The 14,138-nt window shown below is 43.2% G+C and overlaps 1 pseudogene; it reads left to right on the top strand.

Moving 5' to 3' along the window:
- LOC115118616 (synapsin-2-like) overlaps positions 1–14,138 on the top strand; it is a 299,540-nt pseudogene that overhangs the window by 22,125 nt on the left and 263,277 nt on the right.

Below are 14,138 nucleotides of genomic sequence, written 5' to 3'. Positions count from 1 at the left end.
TTGTGACAAACGCTCCTAACCTTGAAGAGGTTTGCCACAATATGCATATTATTAGTATATTTTGATAGAAAACACTCTGAAGTTTCTGTAACGAAACTTTTTGATATGTCATCTGCAACTAGTGAACGCGCTTCGTGAGTTTTGATTTGTTTACCAAACGCGCTAACAAAAGTAGCTATTTGGATGTAAATGATGGACATTATCGAACAAATCAAACATTTATTATGGAACTGGGATTCCTGGGAGTGCATTCTGATGAAGATCGTCAAAGGTAAGTGAATATTTATAATGTTATTTTTGACTTCTGTTGACTCCAACATGGCACATATATGTATGTTTTGCCTGAGCGCCGTTCTCAGGTTGCATGGTTTGCTTTTTCCGTAAAGCTTTTTTGAAATCTGACACAGCAGTTTCATTAAGGTCAGATTGCCAAATGGAGGGCGAGGGAGAGCTTTCTATGCATCTCTGTGTGGAGCAAAGGTGGTCTAGATTTTTTTAACCTCTGGATACACATGTAACATGCTGGTAGAAATGAGGAAGAATGGATTTAAGTTTTCCTGCATTAAAGTCCCCAGCCGCTAGGAGCGCCACATCTAGATAAGCATTTTCTTGTTTGTTTATGGCCTTATACAGCTCGTTGTGTGCGGTCTTAGTGCCAGAGTCGGTTTGTCGTGGTAAATAGACAGCTTTGAAAAATATAGATAAACTCTTGGTAAATAGTGTGGTCTGCAGCTTATCATGAGATACTCTACCTCAGGCCAGCAAAGTTTTGAGACTTCATTAATGTTAGATTTCATGCACCAGCTGTTATTGACAAATAGACAGACTGCCACCCCTTGTCTTACCGGAGGCATCCGTTCTAGCTTGCCGATGCACGGAAAACCGAGCCAGCTGTATGTTATCCATGTCATCGTTCAGCCACGACTCTGTGAAATATAAGATATTAGTTTAATGTCCCGTTGGTAGGATAGTCTTGAACGGAGCTCATCCAGTGTATTATCCAATGATTGCACGTTGGTTAATAGGACTGATGGTAGAGGCAGGTTACCCACTCGCCGTCGGATTCTTACAAGGCACAACAACCTACGACCCCTATATCTCCATCTCTTCTTCATGCAAATTACAGGGATTTGGGCCTTGTCCGGGCCTTGTCCGGGTCTTGTATTGTCTTTTGTATTATGGACTGGTATCAGTTAATATGGGGAGGGATGAACCCTGTGTGTTTTGCACCAGGATCAGTGAAACCCTGTTCTATATGGGACACCACAAAGGTATCATCACTCTGACATGTTTGCCAAGGTAGCCCAATTACGACCAGACAAAACGTCAACAGGCACAGTATCTGTATCGGCTGGGAATGACAATGAAAGGTGAACATTGTTATATTAACAGAACACTGCTTCTATGGTATTATGTAAAGGGTTGTTTATTCTACATGGACCTTTTGAACATTATAAACTATATACCTACAGCTGTTCAACTTTATAGACTACATACAGTACACAAGTATGTGGACATCTGTTTGTTCAGATTCAGAATACTTGAATGTCCTCAGAGGCAATTCATCTTGCAGCAGTCATAAAACATAACATCTAAAAATGTAAAATAAACAGCAAATTACATTTAAAAACAAATAGTCAGGGCAAGTGCAGTTTCATAGTACAAGTGCTAAGTGCAGTGTCGTGTCTTTGGCTATGCCGGATTAAGTGATATGACATGCTATTCGATAAAATAATTGATCCGTAATTAATATCACCTGATTGAGCTAATCATGTGAATGTAATTAACTAGAGTCGGGCACAACAAAATAATATCTATGCAAATTAATTACTTCAAAATCCTACAATGTGATTTTCTGGATTTTTGTTTTAGATTCCGTCTCTCACAGTTGAAGTTTTCCTATGATAAAAATTACAGACCTCTACATGCTTTGTAAGTAGGAAAACCTGCAAAATCGACAGTGTGTCAAATACTTGTTCTCCACACTGTATATATATAGGGAAGATAATCAGGGAAGTGATGGAGTCCAGGTGAGTCTGATGACACGCAGGTGCGCATAAAGATGGTGACAGCTGTGCACATTATGAGAAGTCTGGTGACCTAGAGGCTGGAGGGAGCACACGTGACACTGACAATCTTCTGTGCAACCTTGATATTCCCAAACCAGCAGGTCAAGCAGTAGGACAGAATGCTCTCAATTAATTATTTTTTAAAAGAGAACCATGATAGTTAAATCATCATTAAAGTAGTAAATAAAGTCTCTGTTGGCCTTTCTTAAAAATATCGTCAGTACAAGGACATCTGCTTGTCGATGACTAGCCCAAAGTTTTTGTACTCCTCCACTATTTCAATGGGCTCACCTTTTATCAGTGATGGTGTGTGCATGGTAGTGTTCCTTCCAAAGTCAATTACCAGATCCTTTGTTTTTGATGTATTTCATTGTAGATGGGATGACTCACACCAGACAGTAAACTCATTCAGAGCCGGTCCGGGCTCCATCTCATCCCTTTCGAGAAGACTGACCTAAGATGTACGGTCAGCGTATTTGATCAGGTGGAGCCCTGGGAACTGTCTCCGGCAGCTGTCTATATACTGTATGTATTGTACTGGTAAAAGAACACTGCCCTGTGGGGTTCCAACTGAAGCAGTGCACACCTCAGAGAGTGTGTTGCCAACTTGTACCTGCTGAGACCTATCAGTTAGGAAGTTGGTGATCCATGTGATAAGCATCAAGTCCGAAGTCTGTCCGGGAGGGCCAACGGATTGATTGTATTAAATGCTGAGGAGAAATCTGCAAACATGATCCGCACATGGGTTTTACTACCCTCCAAATGCATGTACACCAGATGTAAGAACTAAAGGATGACATTATCTGTTCCTCTCTCTGACCGGTATGCAAAATAAAGGGGTCAAGAAGGTGACTGGTAGTGTTGATAATGTATGCCTTGATGATCTTTTCAATAGATTTAATCAAGAGAGAGGTCAGAGCGACAGGTCTGTAATCATTTGATGCAGAGGGATGAGAGGTTTTTGGGACAGGTAAAACAATATATTTTTTTCCCAAAAGATGGAATTTCCAATGTATTCAGGGACCGCTGAAAGAGAGCAGAAGACATCGCTCAGCTGAGTGGAACAGTGTTTCAAGACACAACCACTTATGTTATCAGACCCCGGGCTCTTTTGTGCTCCAGTGCTTTTGAACACTCGTTGTACGACTTCCTCATCGATGACAAGCGTGCTCTTGGTTGCCATGACATCCTCCAGACAGGCCAGGGGAGCGGAGGCAACCACTGTTTCAAAGTGGATGAAGAACTTGTTTAGTTCATTGGCTGTAGAGAGGAACACCCTAGGGGGGGGCAGCATTTTAGGGGGCAGCATTTTCACTTTTGGATGAAAAGCATGCCCAGAGTTAACTGCCTCCTACTCAGTCCCAGATGCTAATATATGCATATTATTATTAGTATTGGATAGAAAACACTCTGAAGTTTCTAAAACTGAATGATGTCTGTGAGTATAACAGAACAGAATATGGCAGGCAAAAGAAAAATCCAAACAGGAAGTGGGAAATCTGAGGTTTGTAGTTTTTGAACTCAACCCTATTGAATACACAGTGGGATATTGGTTATGTTGCACTTCCTAAGGCTTCCACTAGATGTCAACCGTCTTTACAAGGTTGTTTCAGGCTTCTACTGTGATGTGGGACCGGATGGGAGCTCTTTGAGTCAGTGGTCTGCCTACAGCCTCGTTCTCAGTCACGCACTTTCACTTGAGAGGTAGCTGTCGTTCCATTGCTTTTCTACAGACAATGGAATTCTCCGGTTGGAACAATATTGAACTTTTATGATAAAAACAACCTAAAGATTGATTCTATACTTAGTTTGACAAGTTTCTTCAACCTGTAATATCACTTTTTGAACGTTTCTTCCGAATGGACCAGATCGCAGATTTGGATATGTTTACCAAAAGCCCTAACAAAAGAAGCATAAATTGGACATAAATTTATTGGACATAAATGGACATAAATGATGGACATTATCGAACAAAACAAGCATTTATTGTGGAACTGTAATTCCTGGGAGTGCATTCTGATGAAGATCATCAAATGTAAGGGAATATTTATAATGCTATTTATGAATAATGTTGACTGCGCAACATGGCGGATATTTCTCTGGCTGGTTTGGGCTCTGAATGCCGTCCTCACATTGTGCTTTTTCCGTAAAGTTTTTTTGAAATCTGACACAGCGGTTGCATTAAGGAGAAGTGTATCTATATTTCCATGTCTAAAAGTTTTATTTTCATCAACATTTATAATGAGTATTTCTGTGAATTCATGTGGCTCTCTACAATATCACTGCATGTTTTGGAACTACTGAACGTAACACGCCAATGTAAAATAAGACTTTTTGATATAAATATGAACTTTACCGAACAAAACATACATGTATTGTGTAACATGAAGTCCTATGAGTGTCATCTGATGAAGATCATCAAAGGTTAGTGATTAATTTTATCTCTATTTGTGCTTTTTGTGACTCCTCTCTTTGGCTTGAAAAATGGCTGTGTTTTTCTGTGAGTTGGTGGTGGTGACCTAACATAATCGTTTGTGGAGCTTTCGCTGTAAAGCATTTTTTAAATCAGACACTGTGGCTGGATTAATGAGAATTTTATCTTTAAAATGGTGGCTAAATGGTGCATAGAAATTTGATTTATGAGATTTCTGTTGATTTGTATTTGGCGCCCTGCAATTTCATTGGCTGTTGGAGAGGTGTTCTGCTAGCGGAACGAGAGTCTCCTTCTCGGTCTGAGATGTTGAACATCTCATTCCAAAGTCATGGGCATTAATATGGAGTTGGTCCCCCCTTTGGTGCCATAGCAGCCACCACTCTTCTGGGAAGGCTTTCCACTAGATGTTTGAACATTGCAGCGGGGACTTGCTTCCATTCAGCCACAAGAGAATTAGTGAGGTCGAGCACTGATGTTGAGCGATTAGGCCTGGCTTGCAGTCGGTTTTACAATTCATCCCAAAGGTGTTCAATGGGGTTGAGGTCAGGGCTCTGTGCAGGCCAGTCAAGTTCTTCCACACCGATCTCGACAAACCCTTTCTGTATGGACCTTGCTTTGTGCATGGGGCATTGTCATGCTGAAACAGGAAATGGCCTTCCCCAAACTTTTGCCACAAAGTTGGGAGCACAGAATCATCTAGAATGTCGTTGTATGCTTTAGAGTTAAGATTTCCCTACACTGGAACTAAGGGGCCTAGCCTGAATAATGAAAAACAGCCCCTGACCATTATTCCTCCTCCCCCAAACTTTACAATTGGCAATATGCATTCGGACAGATAGCGTTCTCCTGGCATCTGCCAAACTCAGATTTGTCCATTGGACTGCCAGATGGTGAAGCGTGATTCCTTTCTCCAGAGAACGCGTTTCCACTGCTGAGTTTAATGACGGCGAGCTTTACACCACTCCAGCTAACGCTTGGAATTGCAATTGCAGGCTAGTGTGCACCTGCTCAGCCATGGAAACCCATTTCATGAAGCTCCCCATGAACAGTGTTTGTGCTGATGTTGCTTCCAGAGGCAGTTTGGACCTCAGTAGTGACTGTTGCTACCGAGGACAGACAATTTTCACAAGCTTCAGCGGTCCCGTTTTGTGAGCTTGTGTGGCCTACCACTTCGCGGCTGAGCCGTTGTTGCTCCTAGACGTTTCCACTTCACAATGATATCACTTACAGTTGACCAGTGCAGCTCAAATATGGCATACATTTGAAAGGTATCCTATGCCACGTTGAAAGTCACTGAGCGCTTCAGTATGGGAAATTCTACTGACAATGTTCTTATGGAGATTGCATGGCTTTGTGCGCGATTTCATATACCTGCCAGCAACGGGTGTGGCTGAAATTGCCAAAACCACTATTTTCAAGGGGTGTCAACATCATTTTGGGCATGTAGTGTACCTTTAGATGTGTGGGTGTGTGATCTAATCTCTGCTCTGTTGAAGGAACATTTCCAGAGACAATGAGGTTTAGGCTGGATGCTGCAGTGAGTGACTGATCGTCCTCCACAGCTGCTTTGCTGCTAACAGCTTACTGGGTAGTATAGTGGTGCCTGGATACTTTTATTTTATTTTACCTTTATTTTACTAGGCAAGTCAGTTAAGAACAAATTCTTATTTTCAATGATGGCCTAGGAACAGTGGGTGAACTGCCTGTTCAGGGGCAGAATGACAGATTTGTACCTTGTCAGCTCGGGGATTTGAACTTGCAACCTTTCGGTTACTAGTCCAACGCTCTAACCACTAGGCTACCCTGCCGCAGGTTAGTAGCCAATGCAAAAAGGTTAGCCCATTTCTGCTAATGTCCTGGGTTGTGATACATAACAGTCCTGCACTGCATGGGTTTCGGTAGTATAGTATGACGCTATAGTAATCTCATCCCTTTCATATTATGTGAACAATAGTAATTGTAATATCTATCAGTTAGCACCACAATGTGTACAACTGGCACAACAAAAATAACATAGGGAAGGGGTTGTGTACTGAAAAGTATTTACTTCATTTGCTGTATTGCCACGCTTATGCAATCTGAACAGAAGTGCACCCCAGTTAGAGGACCTATCTATCCAAGCAATATGGTTATTTGACCAGTGACTATGTCTCTGTCTCTTATTTGAAATACTGTATATCTCTGTCTCTCAGGTCCAGACTGTTCAGAGGGAAGAAGATCCAAGGAGACTATGACATCAAAGTGGAACAGGTGTGTACAATCACACACACTCCAGTAATTTGAATTCATTCATCATCAGTTATTTTGTACCATTTTTACTATATTTATCAGTTAGCACCACAATGTTTACAACTGGCACAACCACAAAGAACACGGGAACGGGGTTGTGTACTGAAAAGTATGTACTTCATTTGTCGTGTTGGCAAACTTTTGCAATCTGAACCAAAGTGCATTCCAGAACCATTTCAATAGTTGTCTTCCTGTTTACCGTCCTGTACCCAGAGGGTTAGGGTTAGTGGATATACCAAGAAGGATAGGGTTTTTTGCTTTGGGGAGGGTTGTGTGGTTTGTTATTAATGGGCAGAGGGGAAGGTAATGCAAATTTTCCCCGGTCTACATTTACTCTTTTTCAGGTTATACTTTATAATTTTTTACATCCTAGCCAAGTTTCCTCATCTTCCCTTATGCACTACATTTGGGTTAGGGTTAGGGTTAGGGCTAACCCTAACCCTAACCCCCCATACAGTGGGGCAAAAAAGTATTTAGTCAGCCACCAATTGTGCAAAATCTCCACCTTAAAAAGATGAGAGAGGCCTGTAATTTTCATCACAGGTACACTTCAACTATGACAGACAAAATGAGAGAGAAACAATCCAGAAAATCACATTGTAGGATTTTTAATGAATTTATTTGCAAATTATTCTGGAAAATAAGTATTTGGTCAATAACAAAAGTTTATCTCAATACTTTGTTGTATACCCTTTGTTGGCAATGACAGAGGTCAAACGTTTTCTGTAAGTCTTTACAAGGTTTTCACACACTGTTGCTAGTATTTTGGCCCATTCCTCCATGCAGATCTCCTCTAGAGCAGTGATGTTTTGGGGCTGTTGCTGGGCAACACGGACTTTCAACTCCCTCCAAAGATTTTCTATGGGGTTGAGATCTGAAGACTGTCTAGCCCACTCCAGGACCTTGAAATGCTTCTTATGAAGCCACTCCTTCGTTGCCCGGGCGGTGTGTTTGGGATCATTGTCATGCTGAAAGACCCAGCCACGTTTCATCTTCAATGCCCTTGCTGATGGAAGGAGGTTTTCACTCGAAATCTCACGATACATGACCCCATTCATTCTTTCCTTTACACGGATCAGTCATCCTGGTCCCTTTGCAGAAAAACAGCCCCAAAGCATGATGTTTTCACCCCCATGCTTCACAGTGTTCTTTGGATGCAACTCAGCATTCTTTGTCCTCCAAACACGATGAGTTGAGTTTTTACCAAAAAGTTCTAATTTGGTTTGATCTGACCATATAATATTCTCCCAATCTTCTTCTGGATCATCCAAATGCTCTCTAGCAAACTTCAGACGGGCCTGGACATGTACTGGCAGGGGGACACGTCTGGCACTGCAGGATTTGAGTCCCTGGCGGCATAGTGTGTTACTGATGGTAGGTTTTGTTACTTTGGTCCCAGCTCTCTGCGGGTCATTCACTAGGTCCCCCCGTGTGGGACTTGGATTTTTGCTCACCGTTCTTGTGATCATTTTGACCCCACGGGGTGAGATCTTGCATGGAGCACCAGATCGAGGGAGATTATCAGTGGTCTTGTATGTCTTCCATTTCCTAATAATTGCTCCCACAGTTGATTTCTTCAAACCAAGCTGCTTACCTATTGCAGATTCAGTCTTCCCAGCCTGGCGCAGGTCTACAATTTGGTATCTGGTGTCCTTTGACAGCTCTTTGGTCTTGGCCATAGTGGAGTTTGGAGTGTGACTGTTTGAGGTTGTGGACAGGTGTCTTTTATACTGATAACAAGTTCAAACAGGTGCCATTAATACAGGCAATGAGTGGAGGACAGAGGAGCCTCTTAAAGAAGAAGTTACAGGTCTGTGAGAGCCAGAAATCTAGCTTGTTTGTAGGTGACCAAATACTTATTTTCCACCATCATTTTTTTGTTGAATTTTTACCACTTTTTCGTGGTATCCAATTGTTGTAGTAGCTACTATCTTGTCTCATTGCTACAACTCCCGTACGGGCTCGGGAGAGACGAAGGTTGAAAGTCATGCGTCCTCCGATACACAACCCAACCAAGCCGCACTGCTTCTTAACACAGTGCGCATCCAATGCGCCGGAGGAAACACCGTGCACCTGGCCACCTTGGCTAGCGCACACTGCGCCCAGCCCGCCACAGGAGTCGCAGGTGCGCGATGAGACAAGGACACCCCTACCGACCAAGCCCTCCCTAACCCGGGAGACGCTAGGCCAATTGTGCGTCGCCCCACGGACCTCCCGGTCGCGGCCGGTTATGACAGAGCCTGGGCGTGAACCCAGGGACTCTGATGGCACAGCTGGCGCTGCAGTACAGCTCCATTAACCACTGCGAGACCCGGGAGGCTTTCCACCATAATTTACAAATAAATTCATTAAAAATCCTACAATGTGATTTTCTGGATTTTTTTTCTCATTTTGTCTATCATAGTTGAAGTGTACCTATGATGAAAATTACAGGCCTCTCCCATCTTTTTAAGTGGGAGAACTTGCACATTTTTTAAAATTAAAATTGTATTTTTTATTTCACCTTTATTTAACCAGGTAGGCTAGTTGAGAACAAGTTCTTATTTACAACTGCGACCTGGCCAAGTGTCACGCCCTGGTCGTAATATATTGTGTTTGTCTTCATTTATTTGGTTAGGCCAGGGTGTGACATGGGTTTATTGTGGTGTATTTTGTCTTGGGGTTTTGTGGGGTGTTGGGTGTGTGGCTTAGTGGGGTTACCTAGCAAAGTCTATGGCTGTCTGGAGTGGTTCTCAATCAGAGGCAGGTGTGTATTGTTGTCTCTGATTGGGAACCATATTTAGGCAGCCATATTCTTTGAGTGTTTTGTGGATGATTGTTCCGGTCTTTGTGTTTGCACCAGATAGGGCTGTTTCGGTTTTCACATTTCATTATTTTGTAGTTTCTTCATGTATAGTTTTTTCCTTCATTAAAATATCATGAATCATCATCACGCTGCATTTTGGTCCGACTCTCCTTCTCCACAAGAAAGCCGTTACAAATCAAAATCAAATCAAATCAAATTTATTTATATAGCCCTTCGTACATCAGCTGATATCTCAAAGTGCTGTACAGAAACCCAGCCTAAAACCCCAAACAGCAAGCAATGCAGGTGTAGAAGCACGGTGGCTAGGAAAAACTCCCTAGTAAGGCCAAAACCTAGGAAGAAACCTAGAGAGGAACCAGGCTATGTGGGGTGGCCAGTCCTCTTCTGGCTGTGCCGGGTGGAGATTATAACAGAACATGGCCAAGATGTTCAAATGTTCATAAATGACCAGCATGGTCGAATAATAATAAGGCAGAACAGTTGAAACTGGAGCAGCAGCACAGTCAGGTGGAAGTTGAAACTGGAGCAGCAGCATGGCCAGGTGGACTGGGGACAGCAAGGAGTCATCATGTCAGGTAGTCCTGGGGCATGGTCCTAGGGCTCAGGTCAGTTGAAACTGGAACAGCAGCATGGCCAGGTGGACTGGGGACAGCAAGGAGTCATCATGTCAGGTATTCCTGGGTCATGGTCCTAGGGCTCAGGTCCTCCGAGAGAGAGAAAGAAAGAGAGAAGGAGAGAATTAGAGAACGCACACTTAGATTCACACAGGACACCGAATAGGACAGGAGAAGTACTCCAGATATAACAAACTGACCCCAGCCCCCCGACACATAAACTACTGCAGCATAAATACTGGAGGCTGAGACAGGAGGGGTCAGGAGACACTGTGGCCCCATCCGAGGACACCCCCGGACAGGGCCAAACAGGAAGGATATAACCCCACCCACTTTGCCAAAGCACAGCCCCCACACCACTAGAGGGATATCTTCAACCACCAACTTACCATCCTGAGACAAGGCTGAGTATAGCCCACAAAGATCTCCGCCACGGCACAATCCAAGGGGGGGGGGGCGCCAACCCAGACAGGATGACCACAACAGTGAATCAACCCACTCAAGTGACGCACCCCCTCCAGGGACGGCATGAGAGAGCCCCAGTAATCCAGTGACTCAGCCCCTGTAATAGGGCTAGAGGCAGAGAATCCCAGTGGAAAGAGGGAAACCGGCCAGGCAGAGACAGCAAGGGCGGTTCGTTGCTCCAGAGCCTTTCCGTTCACCTTCCCACTCCTGGGCCAGACTACACTCAATCATATGACCCACTGAAGAGATGAGTCTTCAGTAAAGACTTAAAGACTTTGAGACCGAGTTTGCGTCTCTGACATGGGTAGGTAGACCGTTCCATAAAAATGGAGCTCTATAGGAGAAAGCCCTGCCTCCAGCTGTTTGCTTAGAAATTCTAGGGACAATTAGGAGGCCTGCGTCTTGTGACCGTAGCGTACGTGTAGGTATGTACGGCAGGACCAAATCAGAGAGATAGGTAGGAGCAAGCCCATGTAATGCTTTGTAGGTTAGCAGTAAAACCTTGAAATCAGCCCTTGCTTTGACAGGAAGCCAGTGTAGAGAGGCTAGCACTGGAGTAATATGATCAAATTTTTTGGTTCTAGTCAGGATTCTAGCAGCCGTATTTAGCACTAACTGAAGTTTATTTAGTGCTTTATCCGGGTAGCCGGAAAGTAGAGCATTGCAGTAGTCTAACCTAGAAGTGACAAAAGCATGGATTAATTTTTCTGCATCATTTTTGGACAGAAAGTTTCTGATTTTTGCAATGTTACGTAGATAGAAAAAAGCTGTCCTTGAAATGGTCTTGATATGTTCTTCAAAAGAGAGATCAGGGTCCAGAGTAACGCCGAGGTCCTTCACAGTTTTATTTGAGACGACTGTACAACCATTAAGATTAATTGTCAGATTCAACAGAAGATCTCTTTGTTTCTTGGGACCTAGAACAAGCATCTCTGTTTTGTCCGAGTTTAATAGTAGAAAGTTTGCAGCCATCCACTTCCTTATGTCTGAAACACATGCTTCTAGCGAGGGCAATTTTGGGGCTTCACCATGTTTCATTGAAATGTACAGCTGTGTGTCATCCGCATAGCAGTGAAAGTTAACATTATGTTTTCGAATAACATCCCCAAGAGGTAAAATATATAGTGAAAACAATAGTGGTCCTAAAACGGAACCTTGAGGAACACCAAAATGTACAGTTGATTTGTCAGAGGACAAACCATTCACAGAGACAAACTGATATCTTTCCGACAGATAAGATCTAAACCAGGCCAGAACATGTCCGTGTAGACCAATTTGGGTTTCCAATCTCTCCAAAAGAATGTGGTGATCGATGGTATCAAAAGCAGCATTAAGGTCTAGGAGCACGAGGACAGATGCAGAGCCTCGGTCCGATGCCATTAAAATGTCATTTACCACCTTCACAAGTGCCGTCTCAGTGCTATGATGGGGTCTAAAACCAGACTGAAGCATTTCGTATACATTGTTTGTCTTCAGGAAGGCAGTGAGTTGCTGCGCAACAGCCTTCTCTAAAATCTTTGAGAGGAATGGAAGATTCGATATAGGCCGATAGTTTTTTATATTTTCTGGGTCAAGGTTTGGCTTTTTCAAGAGAGGCTTTATTACTGCCACTTTTAGTGAGTTTGGTACACATCCGGTGGATAGAGAGCCGTTTATTATGTTCAACATAGGAGGGCCAAGCACAGGAAGCAGCTCTTTCAGTAGTTTAGTTGGAATAGGGTCCAGTATGCAGCTTGAAGGTTTAGAGGCCATGATTATTTTCATCATTGTGTCAAGAGATATGGTACTAAAACACTTGAGCGTCTCTCTTGATCCTAGGTCCTGGCAGAGTTGTGCAGACTCAGGACAACTGAGGTTTGGAGGAATACGCAGGTTTAAAGAGGAGTCCGTAATTTGCTTTCTAATAATCATAATCTTTTCCTCAAAGAAGTTCATGAATTTATCACTGCTAAAGTGAAAGTCATCCTCTCTTGGGGAATGCTGCTTTTTAGTTAGCTTTGCGACAGTATCAAAAAGGAATTTCGGATTGTTCTTATTTTCCTCAATTAAGTTAGAAAAATAGGATGATCGAGCAGCAGTAAGGGCTCTTCGGTACTGCACGGTAACGTCTTTCCAAGCTAGTCGGAAGACTTCCAGTTTGGTGTGGCGCCATTTCCGTTCCAATTTTCTGGAAGCTTGCTTCAGAGCTCGGGTATTTTCTCTGTACCAGGGAGCTAGTTTCTTATGAGATTTTTTTTTAGTTTTTAGGTGTGCAACTGCATCTAGGGTATTGCGCAAGGTTAAATTGACATCCTCAGTTAGGTGGTTAACTGATTTTTGTCCTCTAGCGTCCTTGGGTAGGCAGAGGGAGTCTGGAAGGGCATCAAGGAATCTTTGTGTTGTCTGTGAATTTATAGCACGACTTTTGATGTTCCTTGGTTGGGGTCTGAGCAGATTATTTGTTGCAATTGCGAAAGTAATAAAATGGTGGTCCGATAGTCCAGGATTATGAGGAAAAACATTAAGATCCACAACATTTATTCCATGGGACAAAACTAGGTCCAGCGTATGACTGTGACAGTGAGTGGGTCCAGAGACATGTTGGACAAAACCCACTGAGTCGATGATGGCTCCGAAAGCCTTTTGGAGTGGGTCTGTGGACTTTTCCATGTGAATATTAAAGTCACCAAAGATTAGAATATTATCTGCTATGACTACAAGGTCCGATAGGAATTCAGGGAACTCAGTGAGAAACGCTGTATATGGCACAGGAGGCCTGTAAACAGTAGCTATAAAAAGTGATTAAGTAGGCTGCATAGATTTCATGACTAGAAGCTCAAAAGACGAAAACGTCATTTTTTTTTTGTAAATTGAAATTTGCTATCGTAAATGTTAGCAACACCTCCGCCTTTGCGGGATGCACAGGGGATATGGTCACTAGTGTAGCCAGGAGGTGAGGCCTCATTTAAAACAGTAAATTCATCAGGCTTAAGCCATGTTTCAGTCAGGCCAATCACATCAAGATTATGATCAGTGATTAGTTCATTGACTATAATTGCCTTTGAAGTAAGGGATCTAACATTAAGTAGCCCTATTTTGAGATGTGAGGTATCATGATCTCTTTCAGTAATGACAGGAATGGAGGTGGTCTTTATCCTAGTGAGATTGCTAAGGCGAACACCGCCATGTTTAGTTTTGCCCAACCTAGGTCGAGGCACAGACACGGTCTCAATGGTGATAGCTGAGCTGGCTACACTGACTGTGCTAGTGGCAGACTCCACTATGCTGGCAGGCTGGCTAACAGCCTGCTGCCTGGCCTGCACCCTATTTCATTGTGGAGCTAGAGGAGTTAGAGCCCTGTCTATGTTGGTAGATAAGATGAGAGCACCCCTCCAGCTAGGATGGAGTCCGTCACTCCTCAGCAGGTCAGGCTTGGTCCTGTTTGTGGGTGAGTCCCAGAAAGAGGGCCAATTATCTACAAA

The sequence above is a fragment of the Oncorhynchus nerka genome, linkage group LG15, assembly GCF_034236695.1.
Source record: "Oncorhynchus nerka isolate Pitt River linkage group LG15, Oner_Uvic_2.0, whole genome shotgun sequence".
NCBI lineage: Eukaryota > Metazoa > Chordata > Actinopteri > Salmoniformes > Salmonidae > Oncorhynchus > Oncorhynchus nerka.
Note: the sequence above shows the minus strand (reverse complement) of the source record. Positions and strands in the feature narration are given on the sequence as shown.